The sequence below is a fragment of the Bos javanicus genome, chromosome 21 (assembly GCF_032452875.1).
Source record: "Bos javanicus breed banteng chromosome 21, ARS-OSU_banteng_1.0, whole genome shotgun sequence".
In the NCBI taxonomy this organism is placed as follows: domain Eukaryota; kingdom Metazoa; phylum Chordata; class Mammalia; order Artiodactyla; family Bovidae; genus Bos; species Bos javanicus.
This window is the reverse complement of record NC_083888.1, coordinates 47,034,970-47,057,737: the sequence shown is the minus strand read 5'-3', so window position 1 is coordinate 47,057,737 and position 22,768 is coordinate 47,034,970. Positions and strand designations below refer to the sequence as shown.

General features: G+C 35.8%; 1 protein-coding gene across 2 annotated transcripts in view; it reads right to left on the bottom strand.

The window, feature by feature from the left end:
- The window catches only part of MIPOL1 (mirror-image polydactyly 1), a 306,156-nt gene that overhangs the window by 108,113 nt on the left and 175,275 nt on the right, over positions 1–22,768 (bottom strand). The window lies entirely within an intron of this gene.

The following is a 22,768-nucleotide window of genomic DNA, read 5'->3' as shown; positions in this document are numbered from 1 at the left end:
TTTAAAAACCCATCAGTATTTTTAGTAGTGGTTCATAATTTCCCACAAAATAATTCGATTATATTAATAACAGAAATATTAAAGACATGAACATATTTAATTTACCAACTTCGCTCATTACTAAACTTCAATCTTATTCATCTGTATCATCAGATATATGCCTTTCTGCAATGTTTAACTTTACACACAGAATTCAGAATGTGGAACATGGGTTCAGAGCACTATCTAGAGTAGAGATAAGCACAATGGGTGTTTCACATATAAATTTTATGTGGCTCCACTGCCTGATCGCTAGATTTTCTTTTAACTTTATTAATAGAAACACCGAAAATTCTAAATATGTTAAGCCATATTTGATATGTAACATGAAAAAAATTGCACAAGACTACAACCTGATTTTTACAGATATGATTTAACCTCTTCAATTCCTTTTCTGCAGGGAAAAAAAAATCTCTAAAGGGAGAATGGCAGTAATTTTGAATGTTGGAGATATTTTACTCAAGGGTTGCTATTGTTCATCTTGGCTTATAATAATCAAATTTTAAAGAGTCTTAATCAGTTTTTCAATAGAGTTTAATAGTAATTTTAAAAGAATTGTACCTTCCAAACATCATTCCCAAAATTTCCAGCATAGTCAAAAAAAGTTATCAACCTGCCTTTTAAAGTATGGTACTGGTAAGTCAGACTTTAATTTTGCTTATTTAAAGCTTAATTTGCATGAAAAAGGCTGTCTTTTACTTTAAATGTGTTTGATAGATAACATGAAGCAAATTGTAATCATACATGTCACAAACTGCACTAACGGAAATAATTAAAAAGTAATCAAAAGTTGGAGGTTGAATGAAATTCATTAATTTTGCTGAACTCACATGATTTCACTGAAATTATTTTCTTGCATAAGAATGAAGTCATAAGATAAACTGTGAAATCTGATCATAGGAAAATTAATGAGTGTAATATAAATAAACATTAAACAGTGCCACTTTTCTATTTTAATAATGCAGAATTATAAAAAATAGCAGTTTAAATTTTTATATAAAAATTAAGCACCAAATTAATTAGCTATCTGCACTAGCAAATCCTAACAAAGAGTTACTTTTAATTAAATTTAAGATGTTCAAGTACTTGCTTTAACATGTCACATTCTAGAATTATGGATGAAATAGTCTCAAAAATTATTTTTAAAAAAGCATTTAAAGCTGGTTCTTGATGCCAATAATAACAGCTTTGCTAATTTTCAGTATACTATAAAATGTAATTGAAAGGGTAACTTGCATGACCGAATACCCACTGTGATTAATAAGAAACCAAAAAGAATTGCCCCCCAAATATTTCACATTCAACTTACAAAACATCAGATATCCTGTTGCATGTAATTTAAGAAATATCAACTATTTGACAGGTAATTGAGAATGTGATAAATAACAATGGGACAGTGTTAAGAACCTGAGATGATTATTTTTAAGCTTTTGTACCCGGTACTTCTGCAGAAAACCAAAAAACAAACCTAAACACAAAGCAAAAAACAAAACCAGCAATGTTGTAGCATGAAAAAGACATAACAAAGATTATGCCTAAGAAATTTTTGCAATGAAAATGGGATGTGAGAACTGTACTTAAATTCCCTTGCTTTGTGTAAAAATGAACATTTTATTCCTCTTCCTACACTCAGTTCACCATGAAGATTTGGTGTTGCTTCATGGCAACCCATTTGATTTATTACTTCCAAATGTCTGATCTTATATCTAGGCACTGGAGACTATGTTCAAAGCTATTATAAACCTTCTGGCCTTACAAGCTCCTTCCGCTACTTTATCAGATACACATTTATCTGGTCAACTTTTTTTAGGGGTGAGTAAATACCATTACCTTATGGCACAGTGATCCTGTTTGGCAGCTGGGATGAACTTCCTTTCCCACTACCTCAGGTACTCAATTATATGTGATCTAGAATTTTTTAAAAATATTTATTTATTTATTTAGTTGTGCCGGTCTTAGTTGCAGCACGCGGGATCTTTGACCTTCATTGCGACATGTGGGATCTTTTTTTTTTTTTTAAGCTTTGGTACACAGGATGTTTTAGCTGTGGCACGCAAAAGCTAGTTGCAGCATATGGGATCCAGTTCCTGACCAGGGATTGAACCCAGGTCCCCTGCACTGGGCATGTGCAGTCCCAGCCACTGGGCCACTGGAGGCGTCCTTATATGGTCTAGATTGTTCAAACAGAGTAGTCCATCCTGATAGCCCCAGAAGAAAACTGAACCTTGAAGACATCATTTGTATCCTGGTTCCCTGTACACCAGACAGATCCAGATTCATTTCTTGGACACATGAGTTTCTTCTTTTTTTGCACAGGCTCGTTTTGAGTTGGATTTATGGTATATGCAATGTAATGTCCCTGGTGGCTCAGAAGGTAAAGAATTTGCCTGCAAGCAGGAGACCTGGGTTCGATCCCTGGGTTGGGAAGATCCCCTGGAGAAGGGAATGGCTATCCACTCCAGTATTCTTGTCTGGAGAATTCCATGGACAGAGGAGCCTGGTGGGCTACAGTCCATGGGGTCACAAAGAGTATAAGCAATGTAAGAAAATTTAATTAATTTACATGTGCTGTTTATACCTATTGTATTTCCTAGTTTCATTATTGAAAGAAAAGTGAGTGTTAGTCACTCAGTCGTGTTGATTCTTTCCATCACATTGCAAGTCAAAAATATATTTAATCTCAAAAACAATAAAAATTAGCAAACATTTTTCCTGTTTCTCTGCCATTATATTTCCCATATTTCTGGTAATTACTTGTCAATCTCCCACCCCCAATCTTCAAACTACAAATATTCTGAGATTTCAAGTTACCTGTTTGTTGTATATCCTTCTAGAAATATATATACAAACATATATATATATATATTTACAACCAAATAAATCTATTTACAATATTGATGGTATCTTTATACACTATTAAAAACTTTGTTTTAGGTTTAAAAGAAGTTTTGCTATTTCGCTTTCTATTAAAAAAGAAATCTTTTATCCTAACCCATGTGTTGCACTCACTAATCACATTTCCTTCCTTCCCTCCAACCCCAAAGTGAAATATTTCCATGAATTTGGGTTCATCATTTTCAAGAGTATTTTATACTTTTACAATATAGTTACGTACTTACAGATAATGTATGTGATTGTTTATACATTTCTAAACTTTATATAACTCTGGGAGATAGCAGAAGACAGTGAAGCCTGGCATGATACAGTCCATGGGGTCACAAAGAGTCAGACACAACTTAGTGAGTGAACAACACAATGACAAGCTTTATATAAATGATACTCTCTACATTCACAGACAATTGCTAATAATTACCTTCACACATGGTGAACATACACTTTAAAATATATTTTTGAGCAAAGCCTACAGTGAGTCAAAATTTCTAAGTATTGCTGGCTCTCCCTATCTACAGGTTCCATATATGCAGATACTGGAGGGCCAATTAAGGAACTTGAACACTGCAGATTTTGGTATCTGTGGGGCTCCTAGAACTAATCTCTTCTGGATAACAAGGGACGATTATATGGTCATAGATTTAGACAAACATTGTACAAAAGTATAACATCTTTTTTAAACTTACATTTTCAGGTAAAAATTTTATTGAAGTAAAACATTCATAACATATACAAATTATACATACATGAATTTTTTAGGTGGGCTTGTTGAGTTATAATTGAGGCAAAGTAAAAATTCACCCATTTTTTTGGTGTACAGTTGTATACATTGTCAGAAGTTTATATAGTTATGTAATAACAATGACAATCAAGACACAGAATATTGTCATTATCCCAAAATGTTCCCTTGTGCAATAATGCAATCAATGTCCTTTCTTTACATGTAGTTCCTGGCAACCAGAGATGTGATTTTTATTTTTACTGCTATAGTCTTCCCATTTCTATAACATCATATAAATATTATATAGTCGACAGACTTTTGAATTTGGCTTCTTTTACTTAATGCTTTTAAAGATTCATTCATATTATTACCCGGATTAGTAGTTCATTCCTTTGTATCACTGAGCAGTACTCCATTGCATGGATGTACTATAATCTGTATATTCATTCACCAGTTGATGGACAGTTGGATTGTTTCCAGTTTTTGGTAGTTTTAATAAAGCTGCTATAAACATTTGTTTATAGATAATTTTGTGGAAATATGCTTTCATTTCTCTTACTTAGGTAAACACCATGGAGTGGAATTGCTGGGTCCCATGATAAGTGTGTGTGTTTATATACTTTAAAAGTTATGTACTCTATTAAGTTATATACATTATAAAGAAACTGCCAAACATGCTGCCTAAATTGATAAAACTTAAAAACATCTGTGCTTCAGCAAAGGAAACCATACGCAAAATGAAAATACAACCAACAGAATGGGAGAAAAGATTTGCAAACAATGTAACTGACAAAGGATTCATTTTCAAAATACACAAACAACTCATACAACTCAACAACAAAAAAAATCCCAAACAATTCAATCAAAAAATGGGCAGAAATAAATAGGCATTTCTCCAAAGAAGACATACAGATGACCAACAGGCATATGAAAAGATGCTCAACATCGCTAATTATCAGAGAAATGCAAATCAAAACCACAAAGAGGTATCACCACACATCAGTCAGATGGACCACCATTAAAAAGTCTACGAATAACAAATACTGGAGAGGGTGTGGAGAAAAGGGAATCCTCCTACACTGTTGGGAGGATAAACTGGTCCAACCATTATGGACAACAATATGGAGATTCCTCTAAAAACTAAAAATAGAGTTGACATATGATCCAGCAATCCTACTCCTGGGCATATACCCAGATAAAACTATAATTCAAAAAGACACACGTCCAAAGCAGCACTATTCACCATGGCCAAAACATGGAAACCTAAATGTCCATCAACAGATGAATAAAAAACAATGATGTGACACATACGTATAATACAATGCAATACTATTCAGTGATAAAACAGAACAAAATAATGCCATTTGTAGCAGCATGGATGGAACTAGAGATTATCACACTAAGTAAAGTAAATCAGAAAGAGAAAGACAAATACCATAATACCATATCGCTTATATGTGGAACCTGTAATGTGACATACACAAACTTATCTATGAAAGAGAAGCAGATTCACAGACATAGAAAACAGACTTGTGGTTGCCAAGATGGGGGCGTGTAGGGGAGGGACTGAGTGGGAGTTTGGGGTTTGCAGATGCAAACTATTAAATATACAGCATCAATAAACAACAAGGTCCTATTGTATAGCACAGAGAATTATATTCAATGTACTGAATATAAAAAAGATTGTGTTTGCGAGTGTGTGCGTGTGTATATATATATGAATCATTTTGCTACACAGCAGAATTTACCAGAACATTGTAAATCAACTAGATTTCAATAAAAAACAAAACAAAACCATCTGCGGTTAACCACAATAGCAATGCCATTTGTTGAATGCCCTCTATGGGTTGGACATTGTACTGAGTATTTGAAATGCCAGGCTGGATGAAGCACAAGCTGGAATCAAGATTACCAGGAGAAATATCAACAACCTCAGATATGCAGATGATACCACTCTGATGGAAGAAAGCAAAGAGAACTAAAGAGCCTCTTGATGAAAGTGAAAGAGGAGAGTGAAAAAGCTGGCTTAAAACTCAACATTCAAAAAACTAAGACCATGATATCTGGTCCCATTACTTCATGGCAAATAGATGGGGGAAAAGTGGAAACAGTGTCAGATTTCATTTTCTTGGGCTCCAAAATCACTGTGGACAGTGACTGTAGCCATGAAATTAAAAGATGCTTGCTCCTTGGAAGAAAAACTATTACAAACCTAGACAGCATATTAAAAAGCAGAGACATCACTTTGCTGACAAAGGTTGGTATATTCAAAGCTATGGTTTTTCCAGTAGTCAGGTACAGATGTAAGAGGTGGACCATAAAGAAGACTGAGCGCCAAACTGAGGCTTCTGAATTGTGGTTCTTGAGAAGATTCTCTTGAGAGTCCCTGGACTGCAAGGAGATCAAACCAGTCAATTCTAAAGGACATTGATCCTGAATATTCATTGTAAGGACTGATGCTGAAGCTGAAGCTGCAGTACTTTGGTCACCTGATGTGAAGAGCCAGCTCATTGGAAAAGACCCTGACAGTGGGAAAGATTGAGGGCAAGAGGAGAAGGGGGTAAAAGAAGATGAGATGTTTCGATGGCATCACTGACTCAATGGACATGAGTTTGAGCAAGCTCCAGGAGTGAGTGAAGGACAGGGAAACCTGGTGTGCTGCAGTTCATGGGGTCGCAAAGAGTCAGACATAACTTAGCGACTGAACAACAACTATATTCACACATCAGTGAGATAATTCCCAGTATCCCTATTTTACAGATGATTAAACTGAGGTCCATGAACATTAATCAACTTGTAAATGTAACAGAGCTAGTGACTGACAGAACTCAAGCACATATTCAAGCCTGTTTGGAACAAAATACATATTTCTCCCTTAAACCTCAACATACTAGCATTCTGGGCTGTGTGTGGGGTATCTTTTCTCTTTGTTTCCAGGTTTTAAAGTTATAACTGACTTATAACATTATATTAATTTTAGGTGTACAACATCATGATTTTATATATATATATACACACATATATATACACACATGGTGGTGGTTTAGTCACTAAGTTGTGTCCGACTCTTGCGACCCCATGGACTGCAGCCCACCAGGCTCCTCTGCCCGTGGGATTCTCCAGGCAAGAATACTGGAGTGGGTTGCCATTTCCTTCTCCAGGGGATCTTTTCAACCCAGGAATCAAACCCGGGACTCCTGCACCGCAAGCAGATTTTTTTTACCAATTGAGCTATGAGGGAAGTCCTATATATACATACTGCAAAATAAATACCACAGTAAGTTAACATCCATCACCTCACATGATCACATTTTTTTTTCCTGTGATGAGAAGTTTTAAGATTTACTCTCCCAGCAACTTTCAAATACATAATACGGTATTGTTACTATTCTGTACATTAGTACTTCTCCAGAACTTATTTACCTTAAGTGAAAACATGTTGGTTAATTAATGTTGCTGCTAAGCAACTTCAGTCGTGTCCGACTCTGTGCGACCCCATAGATGGCAGCCCACCAGGCTCCCCGTCCCTGGGATTCTCCAGGCAAGAACACTGGAGTGGGTTGCCATTTCCTTCTCCAATGCATGAAAGTGAAAAGTGAAGTGAAGTCACTCAGTCATGTCCGACTCTTCGCGACCCCATGGACCGCAGCCCACCAGGCTCCTCCGTCCATGGGATTTTCCAGGCAGGAGTACTGGAGTGGGGTGCCGTTGCCTTCTCCGTAATTAAAGTTAGGTTAACCTTAAAAGTATCTCATTAAACTGTATCTATCTTGAGCAATATCATCTAAACAAGACCACCGTTTGTACTATTAATGCTACTCTTCAAAATCAACTGCATTATTTCCTTAGAGTTTTATCTAATAATGTAGAATCACAAAGAAAAGCCTACACTTTTCACATCAGTGAACACTATTTGTATGGATATTGTGGAGAAACGACTTTTATCTTACCTTAAAATCTTGTTATGTTTGGTTTTGAATGTGTTTTAAATAGTAATAGTCTGATACAGTTAAACCTTTCTTTGGTAGCTCCAAGATCATAAAATGGAAATCTCCATAAATGGAGAACAGAGGCATCTGATCTTATGTACGATATCTACTAAAGAAAGAATATATAGTACAAATCAAATCATAGAACCAAATCCTGAAAAGGATTTCAGAGGTAATATAGTCCTCTACTTTTATAGGTGAGGAAATTGTTGTTAACATTATACAATATGTTTAGAGAAACATTTAGGAACTGTTTAAAGTTTCATGGCTGGTTAGAAGTTTGAACTAGCATAAAACTATTCAGAAAATATTGCTTATTTTTAACAAGCAATTAATATATATGTTATTTGTTTTAATATAAGTATTTTACAGAGTAAGCACAAATATATGGACTGTGCTATGTTATTAAACACATCTGTAAGGTACCTAATTAGAGATTTTCAAACAATATGTCTGATTGCACAATTGCTCAAACATAAATGAGCAATTTATGTTTGCTCATTTATATATGAGTATAACCATTCCAGTATTTGACTCTTTAAGCTCAGAAGCTTATTAAGAAGCTCGTAAAGAAACACTGCAAAAGGATATCTAAAAAATTAGAAGCTACTATATTAGAAAGATACAAATGACTGATTTTAATTACATCTCCCCTTGATAAGAAGACTGGGATTACAGCAGTATATTACTGGAGTGCATTGCTCTTTCAAAGGTTATTCCTCAGAGGTTATCTTTTGTCCTCATGTCAAATTTCTTAGGCCAAGCATCATCAGCATCTAGACTCAAAAGCAGTCGTAATGCACTGTCTAGTGATCTATGGTTTGAAATGGAAGCAGAAATAAAAATATATACAGGCAGAGAGTGATCTATGAGCAGTGAGAAGAAACCACAAAGCTGAGAAAGGAAGGGTAGAGAGAAGTATAGCAGAAAGAGAGCACAGCACATTGAGTAAGAATAAACTTGGGATTCACTTGCCGTAATTAGTGCTATGAATGAGTAAGTTACACCCTGTGAGCCTCTATTTTCTTTTTAGTAAAATAAGCATAATGCCACATCTCACAGGATTACGATACAATGATAAAATAAATTCCCATACAATATAGCCATATCAAAGTGAATAAATATATAAACTGCGCAATAACAACTGTTGAACTTTTGATGTGAAGTTACTGTGGAAAGAACTATGTCCGTAAGGAATAGCATTGTATAAAGTAACAGGTCAATAAGGTGAGAAGGAACTGGGCTTAAAGTACAAGTTCAAGCCATGTGGCCATCAAGAGAATGGTTGTTAAGAACTACAGTTCTTAAACATTTTAAAAATGTGAACTGTAAAGATCGTGTTGCAACTATTCAATTATTGTTGTAGAGTGAAAGCCGCCATAGACAATACAAATGAACAAGCATGGCTGTATTTTTTTGTATTGTTTTTATTATTATTTTTTTTTTACTTTACAATATTGTATTGGTTTTGCCATACATTAACATGAATCTGCCATCGGTGTACATGTGTTCCCCATCCTGAATCCCCCTCCCACCTCCCTCCCATCCCATCCCTCTGGGTCATCCCAGTGCACCAGCCCCGAGCACCCTGTATCATGCATCGAACCTGGACTGGCAATTTGTTTCACATATGATAATTTACATGTTTCAATGAGCATGGCTGTATTAAAAAAAAACCTTTATTTACAAAAAAAAAAAGGAGCCTGTCCAAAGGCCATTGTTTGCCAACTATGTATCTGGAAAGCCAGATACATAGAATCTAAAATATTTCTTGGTCTTTATAAGCTATTGGCTAATGCTGTCAGATACCTGGGGAAATGAAAGAAAATGTTGCCCTGTCTAGACGAACATGTTTCTGGGTGCAATGAAACAAAACACGTGAAATTCACAGTGTTCTAGACAGATTTGCCAGGACACATAACGATAGAAAGGAAAAAAGGAGTTAATGGTTGTATGGTGAACACTGTGTGCATAGGACACTGTGTTGTGACAGGAACCACTCTGTCAGTGAGCTTTGACGTCACCTACTGTATACCAAGCAAGACAAATGAAAAACCTTGCAGCTTCAAATTCTATTTTCCCTGATGTCAGTAGAGTTTTAATAGCATTCTTTTTATTAGTGTTTGCATGGCATATCTTTTTTATATCCTGTTAATGTCAATCTTTTTGACATGCCTAGGTTTAGATGTGACTACTGGAATCAGCATAAAGGCAGAACTCAGGTATTGCAAGTTCAGTTCCAGAGCACTGGAATAAAACGAAGACTGCAATGAACTGAGTGACATGAATTTTCTAGCTGCCCAGAATGTATGTGCTATGTTTATACTAGAGTGTAGTCTATTAAGTGTGCAATAGCAGTATGTCTATAAAATCAACGTGCTTATCTTAATTAAAAATACTTTATTGCTAAAAAATGTTAATCATCATATGAACCCTTAGTGAGTCATAATCCTTTTGTAATAGTAATATCAGAGATCCCTGATCACAGATAACCATAATAAAGAAAATGAAAAAGTTTGAAATAGTGAGAATTATTAAAATGTGAGAGACACACAGTGAACAAATGTTGTTGGAAGAACTGTACTGAAGACTTGCTTGACAAAGGGTTGCCACAAACCTCTTGTAAGAAACTCACTGAGAAGCACAATAAAGCGACATATGACAAAATGAGGTTTGCCTGTATTTTTTTCAGTCTAAAAATCTTTGTCTTTTAATTAGGACATTTTATCTCTTTACAATTAATGTAATTACCACTAGATTTGGGCTTAAGTATACATTCTTATTTCCTGGTGGCTCAGATCGTAAAGAATCTGTCTGCAAACAGGGAGACTGAAGTTTGATTCCTGGGTCGGGAAAAGCTCCTGGAAAAGGGAATGGCATCCCATTTCAGTATTCTTGTCTGGAGAATCCCATGGACAGAGGAGCTTGATGGGCTACAGTTCATGGGATTGCAAAGAGTCAGACACACTGAGCGATTAACACTTCCATATATTCTTATCTTGTGTTTTCTATTTGGCCTGTTAGCTCTGCTACATTTTTCTTTTAAAATCATCTTTTCTTGTTATATTTTGGGTTCTTGTATTACCCCATTTCTGCTTCTTCATCTAATGTAATAATTCTTTCACATTCTTTTAATGATTATCCCAGAAATTACAAGATTCAATTTGATTTAGCATAAATATAACATTAATCCTCCTGGACAATGAGAGGACCCATAACCCTTTAACCCTTTTTACTTTCATTCCAATTTATTTATTACTGTTTTTAAAAAGTATTATAATTCATCTTAGTTAGGTTTAATTCCCCCAAAACATTATTAATATTATTTTCTTGAGTAAATGTATATTTATATTTGTCACTTTTTTGTATTTCATTCCTTCCTCTTTGGGAAGTTCCTTACAGAATCACATTCCTTCTACCTAAACGCAGCTCTTGGAAGTTTATTTAATACAAGGCTGAAAATGACTAAAACAAGTTAGTTGTGAATTCATATCTTCCAGAAAGTTCAGTTCAGTTCAGTTCAGTCGCTCAGTCGTGTCCAACTCTTTGCGACCCCATGAATCGCAGCACGCCAGGCCTCCCTGTCCATCACAAACTCCCGGAGTTCACTCAGACTCATGTCCATCGAGTCAGTGATGCCATCCAGCCATCTCATCCTCTGTTGTCCCCTTCTCCTCCTGCCCCCAATCTCTCCCAGCATCAGAGTCTTTTCCAATGAGTCAACTCTTCGCATGAGATGGCCAAAGTACTGGAGTTTTCAGCTTTAGCACCACTCCTTCCAAAGAACACACAGGACTGATCTCCTTTAGGACGGACTGGTTGGATCTCCTTGCAGTCCAAGGGACTCTCAAGAGTCTTCTCCAACACCACAGTTCAAAACCATCAATTCTTTGGCACTCAGCTTTCTTCACACTCCAACTCTCACATCCATACATGACCACTGGAAAAACCATAGCCTTGACTAGATGGACCTTTGTTGGCAAAGTAATGTCTCTGCTTTTCAATATGCTATCTAGGTTGGTCATAACTTTCCTTCCAAGGAGTAAACGTCTTTTAATTTCATGGCTGCACTCACCATCTGCAGTGATTTGGGAGCCCCAAAAATAAAGTCTGACACTGTTTCCACTGTTTCCCCATTTATTTCCTATGAAGTGATGGGACCAGATGCCATGATCTTCGTTTTCTGAATGTTGAGCTTTAAGCCAACTTTTTCACTCTCCTCTTTCACTTTCATCAAGAGGCTTTTGAGTTCCTCTTCACTTTCTGCCATAAGGGTGGTGTCATCTGCATATCTGAGGTGATTGATATTCCTCCCGGCAATCTTGATTCCAGCTTGTGCTTCTTCCAGCCCAGCCTTTATCATGATGTACTCTGCATAGAAATTAAATAAGCAGGGTGACAACATACAGCCTTGATGTACTCCTTTTCCTATTTGGAACCAGTCTGTTGTTCCATGTCCAGTTCTAACTGTTGCTTCCTGACCTGCATATAGGTTTCTCAAGAGGCAGGTCAGGTGGTCTGGGATTCCCAGCTCTGTCAGAATTTTCCACAGTTTATTGTGATCCACACAGTCAAAGGCTTTGGCATAGTCAATAAAGCAGAAATACATGTTTTTCTGGAACTCTCTTGCTTTTTCAATGATTCAGCGAATGTTGGCAATTTGATCTCTGGTCCCTCTGCCTTTTCTGAAACCAGCTTGAACATCTGGAAGTTCATGGTTCACGTATTGCTGAAGCCTGGCTTGGAGAATTTTGAGTATTACTTGACTAGCGTGTGAGATGAGTGTAATTTATGGGAATTATGTTGGACTACATTGGCAATATCTTTCTCTGAGGAGAACTTGTGTCTGTTTCATTAGGGAGTCAGAGGAGACAATTCCTAGATAAAGTTCAAGAAGTCTAGATTAATATTGTTTCTGGCTCAGATGGGGATCCCAAGTGAAGATCAAAGTACTTCTATAGATGTCTGCCTCTGGTACTTCTGGGGACCATTGATTTGCCTATTTTTGGACAGGGGAATGTTTCTGGTTCAACTCTCAGTTTTTTGGTAAAGTAAAATCTTTGGAAAATTTCCTCTATTTTTTTGTGAGTCTAGCAATGCATGAATTAGATTTTGTCCAGAACTTAGCAGGTTGGAAGCAGAAGGGTCCCCATAGTATGTTTTTGTTACACTTCAAGAAGAAAAAGCCGATACTGAAATTTAACATGTATTATGCCATCAAAAATAGACTAAACTATTTTTATAATTTAATATTTGGAATTCTCAGATTTGGTACATTAACTAGACTTAATTATTTTAATAATTTAATAATTTTTTTGATTAGAAAAGATATAAGAGAAAGTTTCAGATCACCATCTGCAAGCTCTTCTCTGTGAACAGCCTGCTATGTGGAGGTCTAGTCTAAAATCCAAATACCTGAAACATAAAGTAAAATTTTGAACATAGTCATCCTAACAGTATTTCTAATATCATCACTTTTAAGCTGTATATTAACTACTGTATCATCATTAGTATCTTTTTTTTGCTTTCTGTTTAAAAACAACAGCTTCTCTGTTCTACAATAAACACATTGTAAGAATGAAAGCTATTTAAAACAGATTAATGGTCAATCACTATAGCAGCTAGTACGGTTCATGTTCATAGTTCATGCTAGCTGCTAGTTGAGTGATACATTGTGTCATAAGCTTGTCATGTCTGATCTCCAGTAACTGCCACATATTCTAATTAAACAAATAGAAATTATCATAGTCTCACTTATTTTAAAGGGAAAAGTATATATAAACTATTATTTAATTGATATTATTTTGAAAAGCAGAAATTGAAACATTCCCCTAACCACACTTAACAATGTGAATCCTTCTGGAAAAAAAATTCCTTGGGGTGGAAGAACTGCTTGTTAGGAAATTATTTACTTAAACCCTCTCAGTTTTTAAGGTTATAAATAAAGGTTAGTGTCAGAACCAGACTTTGAGTACAGAATTCTTAACTACCTATTCAATAAACAATGCTGAGTTTATGCATTAACTACTTTGTCAACCTCTTCTCCAACTTTAAAGAAGCCATTATATCCTATTGGGATGACAATAAAGAACATAGTTTACTCCAATTTCTCTCTTTTTCTGTTCACTGTCATTTAAAGTTGTTTTTTTTTGTATTTTTAATTTTAGTGTATGATATTATTCAATTTTAAAGCCATAAGTAATTCAACATATTTATTTTGAAGCATTTGTCCATGAATTCAGACTGTGGAGGCTCTATCTTTTCCACTGAATGAACTCTTAGAAGATACTACCTTGACCTTAAATTTGTTGCCAGTTAGATCCCATTAGATATCTGGCTCCCAGGACTTCCTGACCATACCTCTGAAAGTCATTTATACTGATACATACAAAACCACTGACCACCTCACTGGCTTCACTAAGAAATCTTTTCATCATTAAATGAGATTTGCTTTTTTAGAAAACAGGTTAATCAAGCAGTAGTCACAGTCTTCAGAGAATATCCACTAAATTATTGATTTCCTGTCTATCACACCACTTGTTCTTGAAGTTATTTTCTCTGGAAAAAAAATCTATATGCAAGGAAACACTTAAAGCATCAGCTGGAATGTGAGTTCCCTCCAAAACGTCCATTCTCCTTTTTCATGGCATGATACATTCCTTTCTCTAAGCTTGCTCTCTCTGGTACTACCTAAGAACATGAGCACACAGAGAAAATTAAATTCTTATTTAAACTCAAGAAGCAAACATTTCCCAAAATGACAGTGTTCTCCTCCTTTACAGATGAGTCGTAAACACTTTTCTACATGCCGCTGTTCTTCTACTTAGTTAGAACTTTAGTCAGCAGTATTTTGTTTATTTGTTCAGGATCATGTATGTTTTTTCACTACGTCTATAATACACTTCACCACCTGAACACCTGTTGAACTAATCTTAAACTTGTCTTGCCAGCAAAAAAGTTTGAAATTATGCAATCTGCAATTCAGTCCATTGCAAGCACTTAGATAGAATTTCTTCTATACCTTCCAACATACCTAATGACAATTAAAGAACTGCCTGCATAGAAATACTGCCAACTGAAAAGTCAGTGAAGTGAGTTTAACCAAGGGAACTTGAGCAACATTTTAGCTAAGGAATTTTCTGATACTCAAATAAGTACCATGATCACTGTCTATCAGATTAACCTTAACATTAAGTTAAAAGGTACATCAGTATGATTATGTAATCTCTAATTATTAAAAATAAAAACTTTACTCATTACAAAGTTTACACATATATAGACTATAAAGAAAGCATAAGACTATGGAAAAGCCTCTTGAAAAAATCAGCCATGATAACTGAAAAATATATTCTTACAAAGGAAAACAAGTTAATAAGCTACACTTTACATGGAAAATTTTAAGATATGAGAAAAGCAAATTTAAAAATATGTAAACATTAATCTATAACTAGCAAAAATTACAATGATAATACAAATATAAAGCTTTATAACTGAGGTTATATGGAATATATTTTTACTGAAATAGTTCATAATTAGAGTACTAAAATTTTTCAAATAAAAGAAATGCTAAATTTATAAGTCTTTCATTTGTGAAACCATTTTACTCAGATCTCTATCACTAAGCCAGTAAATTTCCAGTTCATCTTAAAAATCAACAAGAAATAACTGAAGTTATCTGATTAAAGGCAAAGTTTTTAAAAGACCAAACACGTTTTAAAGAAAAACAGATGAAGTAAGATTTCATATATAAATTAAAAGTTTTCTTAAATACTTTAAGTTAACATACAGGCATTAAACACAGCAACTAAAGTTGTTAAGAAATGACAAAACGAAGAGAAATCACTAAACTGGACTTCACTTGTGTTAATCAATAAAAACATGAATTTAAACAAAAATTCTGTAAATGAATGTGGAATTATTTGGGAGTTGTGTTTAAGCATGTGAAAAGCGTAAGAAAAGAGAATTCCCTGTTTCCTTTTGGATGCTGCAGACAACAGCAAAACAGCCCAGGGCACGCTGCTGCGGATTTTAACTGTTGTATGGAACTACTCAAAATGCTTTTGATCCATTTTATCTTGCAAGTTAGCAAAGAAATGTTGCAATAAGAAACACCAACAAAGATCTGAAAAAGTTAAGCTCTGGATTACCATATTGTGTTCTCCTGCCATTCAATGCTTCATACAAAGGCAGTGGTGTTCAAAGTAAGGGAAAAAAAGTGGAGGGAGAGAGAAAAGAGAAACTGGTCTCAGAGAGCGCAAAGCACAAAGTAAATAATATTCCTCTACATCCTTTCTTTTTCACAGATTGGATGTTAAAAGAGTTGCAGCAATTAGGCTTTTGTTAATTACCAGCTGTTGAAACAGATGTGTTGACTATCCTTATTAGCCAACAGCTGGGTGAGAAGAACAATTGATGCTCCCTAAAACCAACAGCCAGCTGCTCTGCAGTAATTATCTCCAATTAATAATACAGGTGATAAAGGCAAAAAGCTCCTATCCCTCTGTTTCAATAACTTTGGTAGTTTCAATAACTATGGCTTTACCATTACACAGTGATAGAGAATACATTTATTACAACAAATAAGGCTGTATATTTGACTCCCATTAATTCTTTGGTAGTTTCCATGATGCAATTCCTGGAGAAGGAATCAGACAAGTGCTAAAAGTAGAAGCAGACATTTGACAGGCTTTTATTTATCATATTTCAAATGACACTGCCAGCTTACTTCTCCAGTACTAACAATAATAGCTAAGTACTTAAGTTCTTTGAAAAGGAGAAGCATAACTAAAATCTGTTCTTTCTGATTTCCAGGTGTTTTCACTGATCGTGTTTTATATTCAGTTCACTGAAGAAATATATTTCCTCTTGGTATGCCTAAATATCAGTGTCTTGTTCCCTCGCTTACATTTCCTAGGTGACGAGTAGAAGCAATTTTACCAAACCCAAAAAGAATTTACTTCATAGCAGTAAACATTATTTTATGTACACAGAGATCAGCAAAGCAAACCACCAAGCAGGAAGTCAAAACAGAAAACCCTACTTTTATTTTGCCGTGATCATCTCATATGATATTCAAGTTTCTAATTGTGATGATGTTAAAAAAGAAAGATCACAATGGAGCATACTAATAAAAAAGGAATAATTATATGTATAAAGTTACTTTTCCTATTCTCCATTGTCAAATGTTCAATATCAAAATTTCACTTAAATGTAAAACAAAGATTTAAACAAGCCAGGCATCCATCTCTGTCCTACAAAAGAGGTGTCTACAAGAATTTACAACCATATCTATTCACTAATTAGAGAACACTTAAAGACACTGTCTTTCTGAAAACAAGGATTAGAGCAGGATGAATACACCCCTTTCACAAACCTTCCTCATGTCTCTGTTGGGTCATCATAAGCAGCTTGTTCCTCCAGCGTTAAATAGAAAAGCCTACTGATTATCAGTTCTGAAAGCCCTCAGTTAGGCATCAAGACAGTTAATAGGACAGAAACTTAAAAAAAAAACCATGTAAATAAATCACTTCACCAAAAAAGGCTGTAATAAAAAAAAATAATGAATAAAGGCAAACTTCCTACAGAAATATTTAGGTTTCCACTTGGGCACCCTGGCTTTCCAATATGAAAGATTGGAAGCTTACCACATTTCATAATCACAGTAACTTCAGTATTTATATAATTACAAACATGAGAGATAAATACATTACAAAAAAAAAAGAAAGATGGTCCATTTCCAGGAAACCAAATTCCCATGAGTGTTAGGACCCTTTCCCTCCGCACTAAGCTGGAAAACTGGAAAAGTACACAAGTGACATGATGATGCTCTTTCCTTTGCAAACCATCACTTCTATACTGGAAAGGTGTTAACATTTTCTCTTCCCCAACAGGTATTTTAGCCAGATATATCTATACATTCAACATATGTATATAAATTTATATAAGTAATAAAACATTTATTCTACCCCATCCTTGTGATATACTATCATTTTGATAACTTGAGTTTTTCTTTGGTTCAAGTGTTCAGTTCAGCCGCTCAGTCGTGTCCGACTCTGTGACCCCATGGACTGCAGCACGCCAGGCCTCCCTGTCTATCACCGACTCCCAGAGTTTAGTCAAACTCATGTCCACTGAGTCGGTGAGGCCATCCAACCACCTCATCCTCTGTCGACCCTTGGTTCAGGTGAGTTTTTGCCTGTTACTCTTTTGAATATGGTTTCCCTTACATCTACTCCTTTCATTTCTAAAAGTTACTCCTGTTTTCACACACTAGGTTTTGTCTAGCAGTTCACACCGTTCTTCATTTTCTCCTTTTGTTCTTCCAGATCACTAGAATTTTGTCCTTGATCATTCTGTTCAAATCTCCTATGCTATCTTTTTAAAAATGCAGGTCTATTTTGATCACTCCCTCAAAATATGCCTGACTAGCCATATGAAGTCTTATTTTCATTTAAAAATTTTCCTTTTGCACTACAACAGCTTCAGTTGGAGCCAATAGGGTAAATGGAATATGGCCTTTCTCCATGAAGCAATCAAATTCTCTAAATGACACTCTCAAGCCTATTCATATTAGCTCATATGGGTTCCCTTTAGTACATTTGAAAACTAATGTATTTGGACGAGTAGTGATGAGCAAGATTGAGTAGTAAGTAGTTTTATCATTAGGTAGATTGGCAAGTTTCTCATAGTGCATGATCATGAGTTGGACAGAGATAGCTTCTTTCCAAGATAAGAGGACATACTAGAGCTGTTATTCAGGGCAGAAACAACTTTTATTCCACCACTTCTTTTCCTATCATCCATTCAAACTTTTAAAAGTTATATGTTTTCCTTTTGTACAAATGGCAAATACTCTTTTTAAATCATAATATTTACTCCATAGGGAGTCAGTATTGATCCTGCTGCTGCTGCTGCTGTTAAGTCACTTCAGTCGTGTCTGACTCTGTGCGACCCCACAGATGGAAGCCCACCAGGCTCCGCTGTCCCTGGGATTCTCCAGACAAGAACACTGGAGTGGGTTGCCATTTCCTTCTCCAATGCATGAAAGTGAAAAGTGAAAGAGAAGTTGCTCACTCGTGTCCGACTCTTATCGACCCCATGGACTACAGCCTACCAGGCTCCTCCGTCCATGGGATTTTCCAGGCAGTGTTCACTAAACTTTGTCCTATCCTTATCAATGACCTCCAGTTCCAGTAATTTGAACTTATGTACTTCATTCATTGATGTGATCATCCAATTCACTGGAAAAGACCCTGATACTGGGAGACTGAAGGCAGGAGAAGGGGATGACAGAGAATGAGATGGTTGGATGGTATCACCAGTTCAGTGGACATGAACTTGGGCAAACTTCAGGAGATGGTGAGGGACAGAGAGGCCTGGCATGCCGCAGTCCATGGGGTCACAAAGTCGGACATGATATGGCAACTGAACAACAACATCATTCATGAAATACTTCAATAGCCTCCAAGTCAGTCTTTCCTACCTTCCTATACCTGCCCTGCTGCTGCTGCTAAGTCGCTTCAGTCATGTCCGACTCTGTGCGACCCCATAGATGGCAACCCACCAGGCTCCACCTTCCCTGGGATTCTCCAGGCAAGAACACTGGAGTGGGTTGCCATTTCCTTCTCTAATGCATGAAAGTGAAAAGTGAAAGTGAAGTCGCTCAGTTGTGTCCGACTCTTAGCAACCCCATGGACTGCAGCCTACCAGGTTCCTCCGTCCATGGGATTCTCCAGGCAAGAGTACTGGAGTGGGTTGCCATTACCTTTTCCAATACCTGCCCTAGTTAATTCAATTAAAACCAGTGAGATTACTTTCCTCCAACTCTGATATTATCAAGTCATACATTTTATCACTCCTCCAGAAAATGGACTTCAGAGTTTGCCAAATTTTTAACAGACCAAGTACAATCTCCTTTGTGTCACTTTCAAGAGCTCACTGTCTGACATCAGAGTTGTCCACAGAGTGACCAACCATTTTGGGAAACCACTCCATGTAATGTAAAATGTTCTGGTCTTTGGCAATGGGTATAGAAGTTTGGCAGGGGGAGTACAAACTCTTATGGTAGTCCAAAAAATAGGGCTCAAAGCAATACTGGTTTCAGTATCTGATGGATACAGCAAAATATCTGCCTGCTGCAATTGCTCTTTTTTCCTCTGGCCACTAACTTACAAGTGGTTCACAATCATGGATCGTTCATCACTGCATCCCTCCGAGTGATGCAACTTAAGTTCAACAAATATACACTGTCAGTGTTAAGAGTTAACAGTTCACCTCTGACTTTCTCTGTACACTAACTGTTGTGCTTTGTATCAAGACAGGGCTAGTTTAATGTTTACAACTGTGGATATTATGAACACGGTTTCTAAGAGTTTCAGATAATGAAAATGGTAATACTGACAAGACCAATGTCGGCATGACCCAGGTATCACAAAAAATGAAGGCTAAATGACAGGACACATATACAGGTGGATTATGCAGATAAATAATCAAAACAATATACAGCAAAATACATGGAGAATGTGTGGTTGGGCATGCTGGAGAGGGAGACGTGAAAGTACATATGGAAAGTGAATCTCCCAAGTCTGGGGTGAAACAGGCATGTGCTTCTGAACCAATCAAAGGGGGTGTTTTTGTTTCTTCACATCACACCAATGATAATAAATTACACCAGGCTGCACTAGCCTGGGCAAACTATACAGAACAGACAAAAATTAGTTTTGTTTCCTTGACTGTTCTATGAAACTGAGTAAAATTACCTATTTTGGCTCAGAGGTTACAACTATGGATAAACAAAAAGGGATTTTGATAAAGACTTGTGCTGGCCCCTTATAGTATACAGCTGACTCTGTCAGCACTTAAGAATAATAACATTTTTCAAAACATATCAAGCAATGTGCCAAATCAGAGCAACAAAAATCATTACCCTCTACCTATTAGGTACTTTCATTTGAAAAATGAGGTTTCAAATTGTTTTCTTGATTTCTATAAGGGTTTTAAACTGTAAAAAACATAAAACAAAAGAATGTTGATATTGTGTCCAAATATACATTAGACTTTTCTCATTTATCTGGATATTAGGCCAACAGTGCAAATAAAACTTAGGCGGTTTCTTTTCTATAAATTTCTTACCAAAGAAAATGAAATGTCTTGCACAGCTTGTATGCAATACTTCTAAGAAAGTGGTATGATCTGTTTACCTGTGATACTGAGGCTTTAATAATGAAAGTTTTTGTTCTACTTTTGACCCTCTCAAAACATGCAAAATTATTTAATGAGATATTTTTACTTTAAAAAATGGAGGTAGACAGCCTCCTCAGATATGAGCCTATGATGGCTATCATTGTTGCTCGTCATAGAAAAGATATTAAAAGGCTGGCCTACAATAAAATCATATTTTCAAAGTGCAGAACAAAAAGAATATCCTTCTGTGATTTGGAAACATAATGAGCATATTATATGCTTTTCTCTAAAACTGTTTGAAGATCACTGAGAAAACTATTAAGAAATCTAAGAATGACGAATAGCCTACCTGAGTTGTTTGATGTTATGTGTAGGTTGTGAAAAATATGTATACAACCCCAAAACAAACAAAGACTTATTTTTTGGAATAAAACCGTTTTGGAACTCAAAAAAAGTCACCAGAAAGTGGCAGTATATTACTGAGCCGGCCAAAAAATTCATTTGGGTTTTTCTGTAAGATGCTATGGAAAAACCTGAATGAATTTTCTGATAGTAGTTTCCTAGGACTACTAGAATGAATTACCAGAGACTGGGTGAGTTAAAACCACAGGAATTTATTCTCTCACAGTTCTGAGGCCAGAAGTTCAAAATCAAGGTGTGGATAGGGTTGTTTCCTTCCAGAAACTCTGTTTCATGCCTTTCTCCAGGCTTCTGGTGGTTGCTAGCAATCCTTAGCATCCCTTAGCTTGTGTACACATCACTCCAATCTCTGCCTCTGTCATTACATGGTCTTCTTTGAAGTGTCTCCTGCGTTTGTGTCCAAATTTTCCTTTTATAAGGACACCAGTCATTAGATTAGGGTCCACCTTTATGCAGTATAATCTCATTTTAACTTGATTACATTTGTGAAGATTTCCAAATAAGGTCACATTTATAGGTACTAGGGATTAGAACTTAAAGATCTTATTAGGAAGACGAAATTCTACCCACATTAGACAGATAAGTTAACTTCTGTAGTAACTTAAAATTATTTGGATCCAATTTTGAATCCATAAGTTCCAACTACCTCTGTGTCCAACTGATGCTGAAAAAGTCTTTGAGAAAATTCAACATCCATTCATAATAAAAACTCCATGGAAGGTCTTTGTTGTGATAAAGAGTATCTACAAAAAATCATAGCTAACAACATACTTAAAGATGAAAGACCGAATGCTTTTCCCCAAGATTGGGAATAAGGCAATGATGCCCTTCCTCACTTCTCTTATTCAGCACAGTGCTCAGAGTTCCAGTCAGCGCAATAAAGAAGGAAGAGGAAAGAAAAAGCATACATGGGTGAAAGGAAGACCTAGTAATGTCCCTATTTAGAGACAAATGATTGTCTATGTTGAAAATCCCAAGGAACTTTAAAACAACAATAACAACACTTGAACCAATAAGTGAATTCATGAAGGCTGCAGGAAACAAGACAAACAAATAGAAATAAACTGTATTTCTGTACACTGGTAACATACAACTGGAAAAACAAAATTAAAAACAATATTACTTACAATATTGATCATTAATACTTAAGTGTAAATCTAATAAAGCTTGTACAGGATCTGTATGCTCAAAACTCGAACTGCTATTAAAGGAATCAAAGAAACATAAATAAATGAAGACACATATCCTATTCATGGATTGTAAGATTCACCATTGTAAAGAAGTCAATTATCCTTTAATTGATCTATAAGTCGATTCCTATCAAAATCTCAGCAGGATCTCTTGTAGAAGTAGATAAGCTGATTTAAACATTTATACAAGGGAATGAAAGTAGAATAAAATAATAATGAAAATAAAGTTGGAGTAATCAAACTATTTAACTATAAGACTTCCTATAAAGCCACAGAAATCAAGATAGCCTGGTATTGGTGAAGGAATAGATAGATCAACAGAATAGATTGGTTTA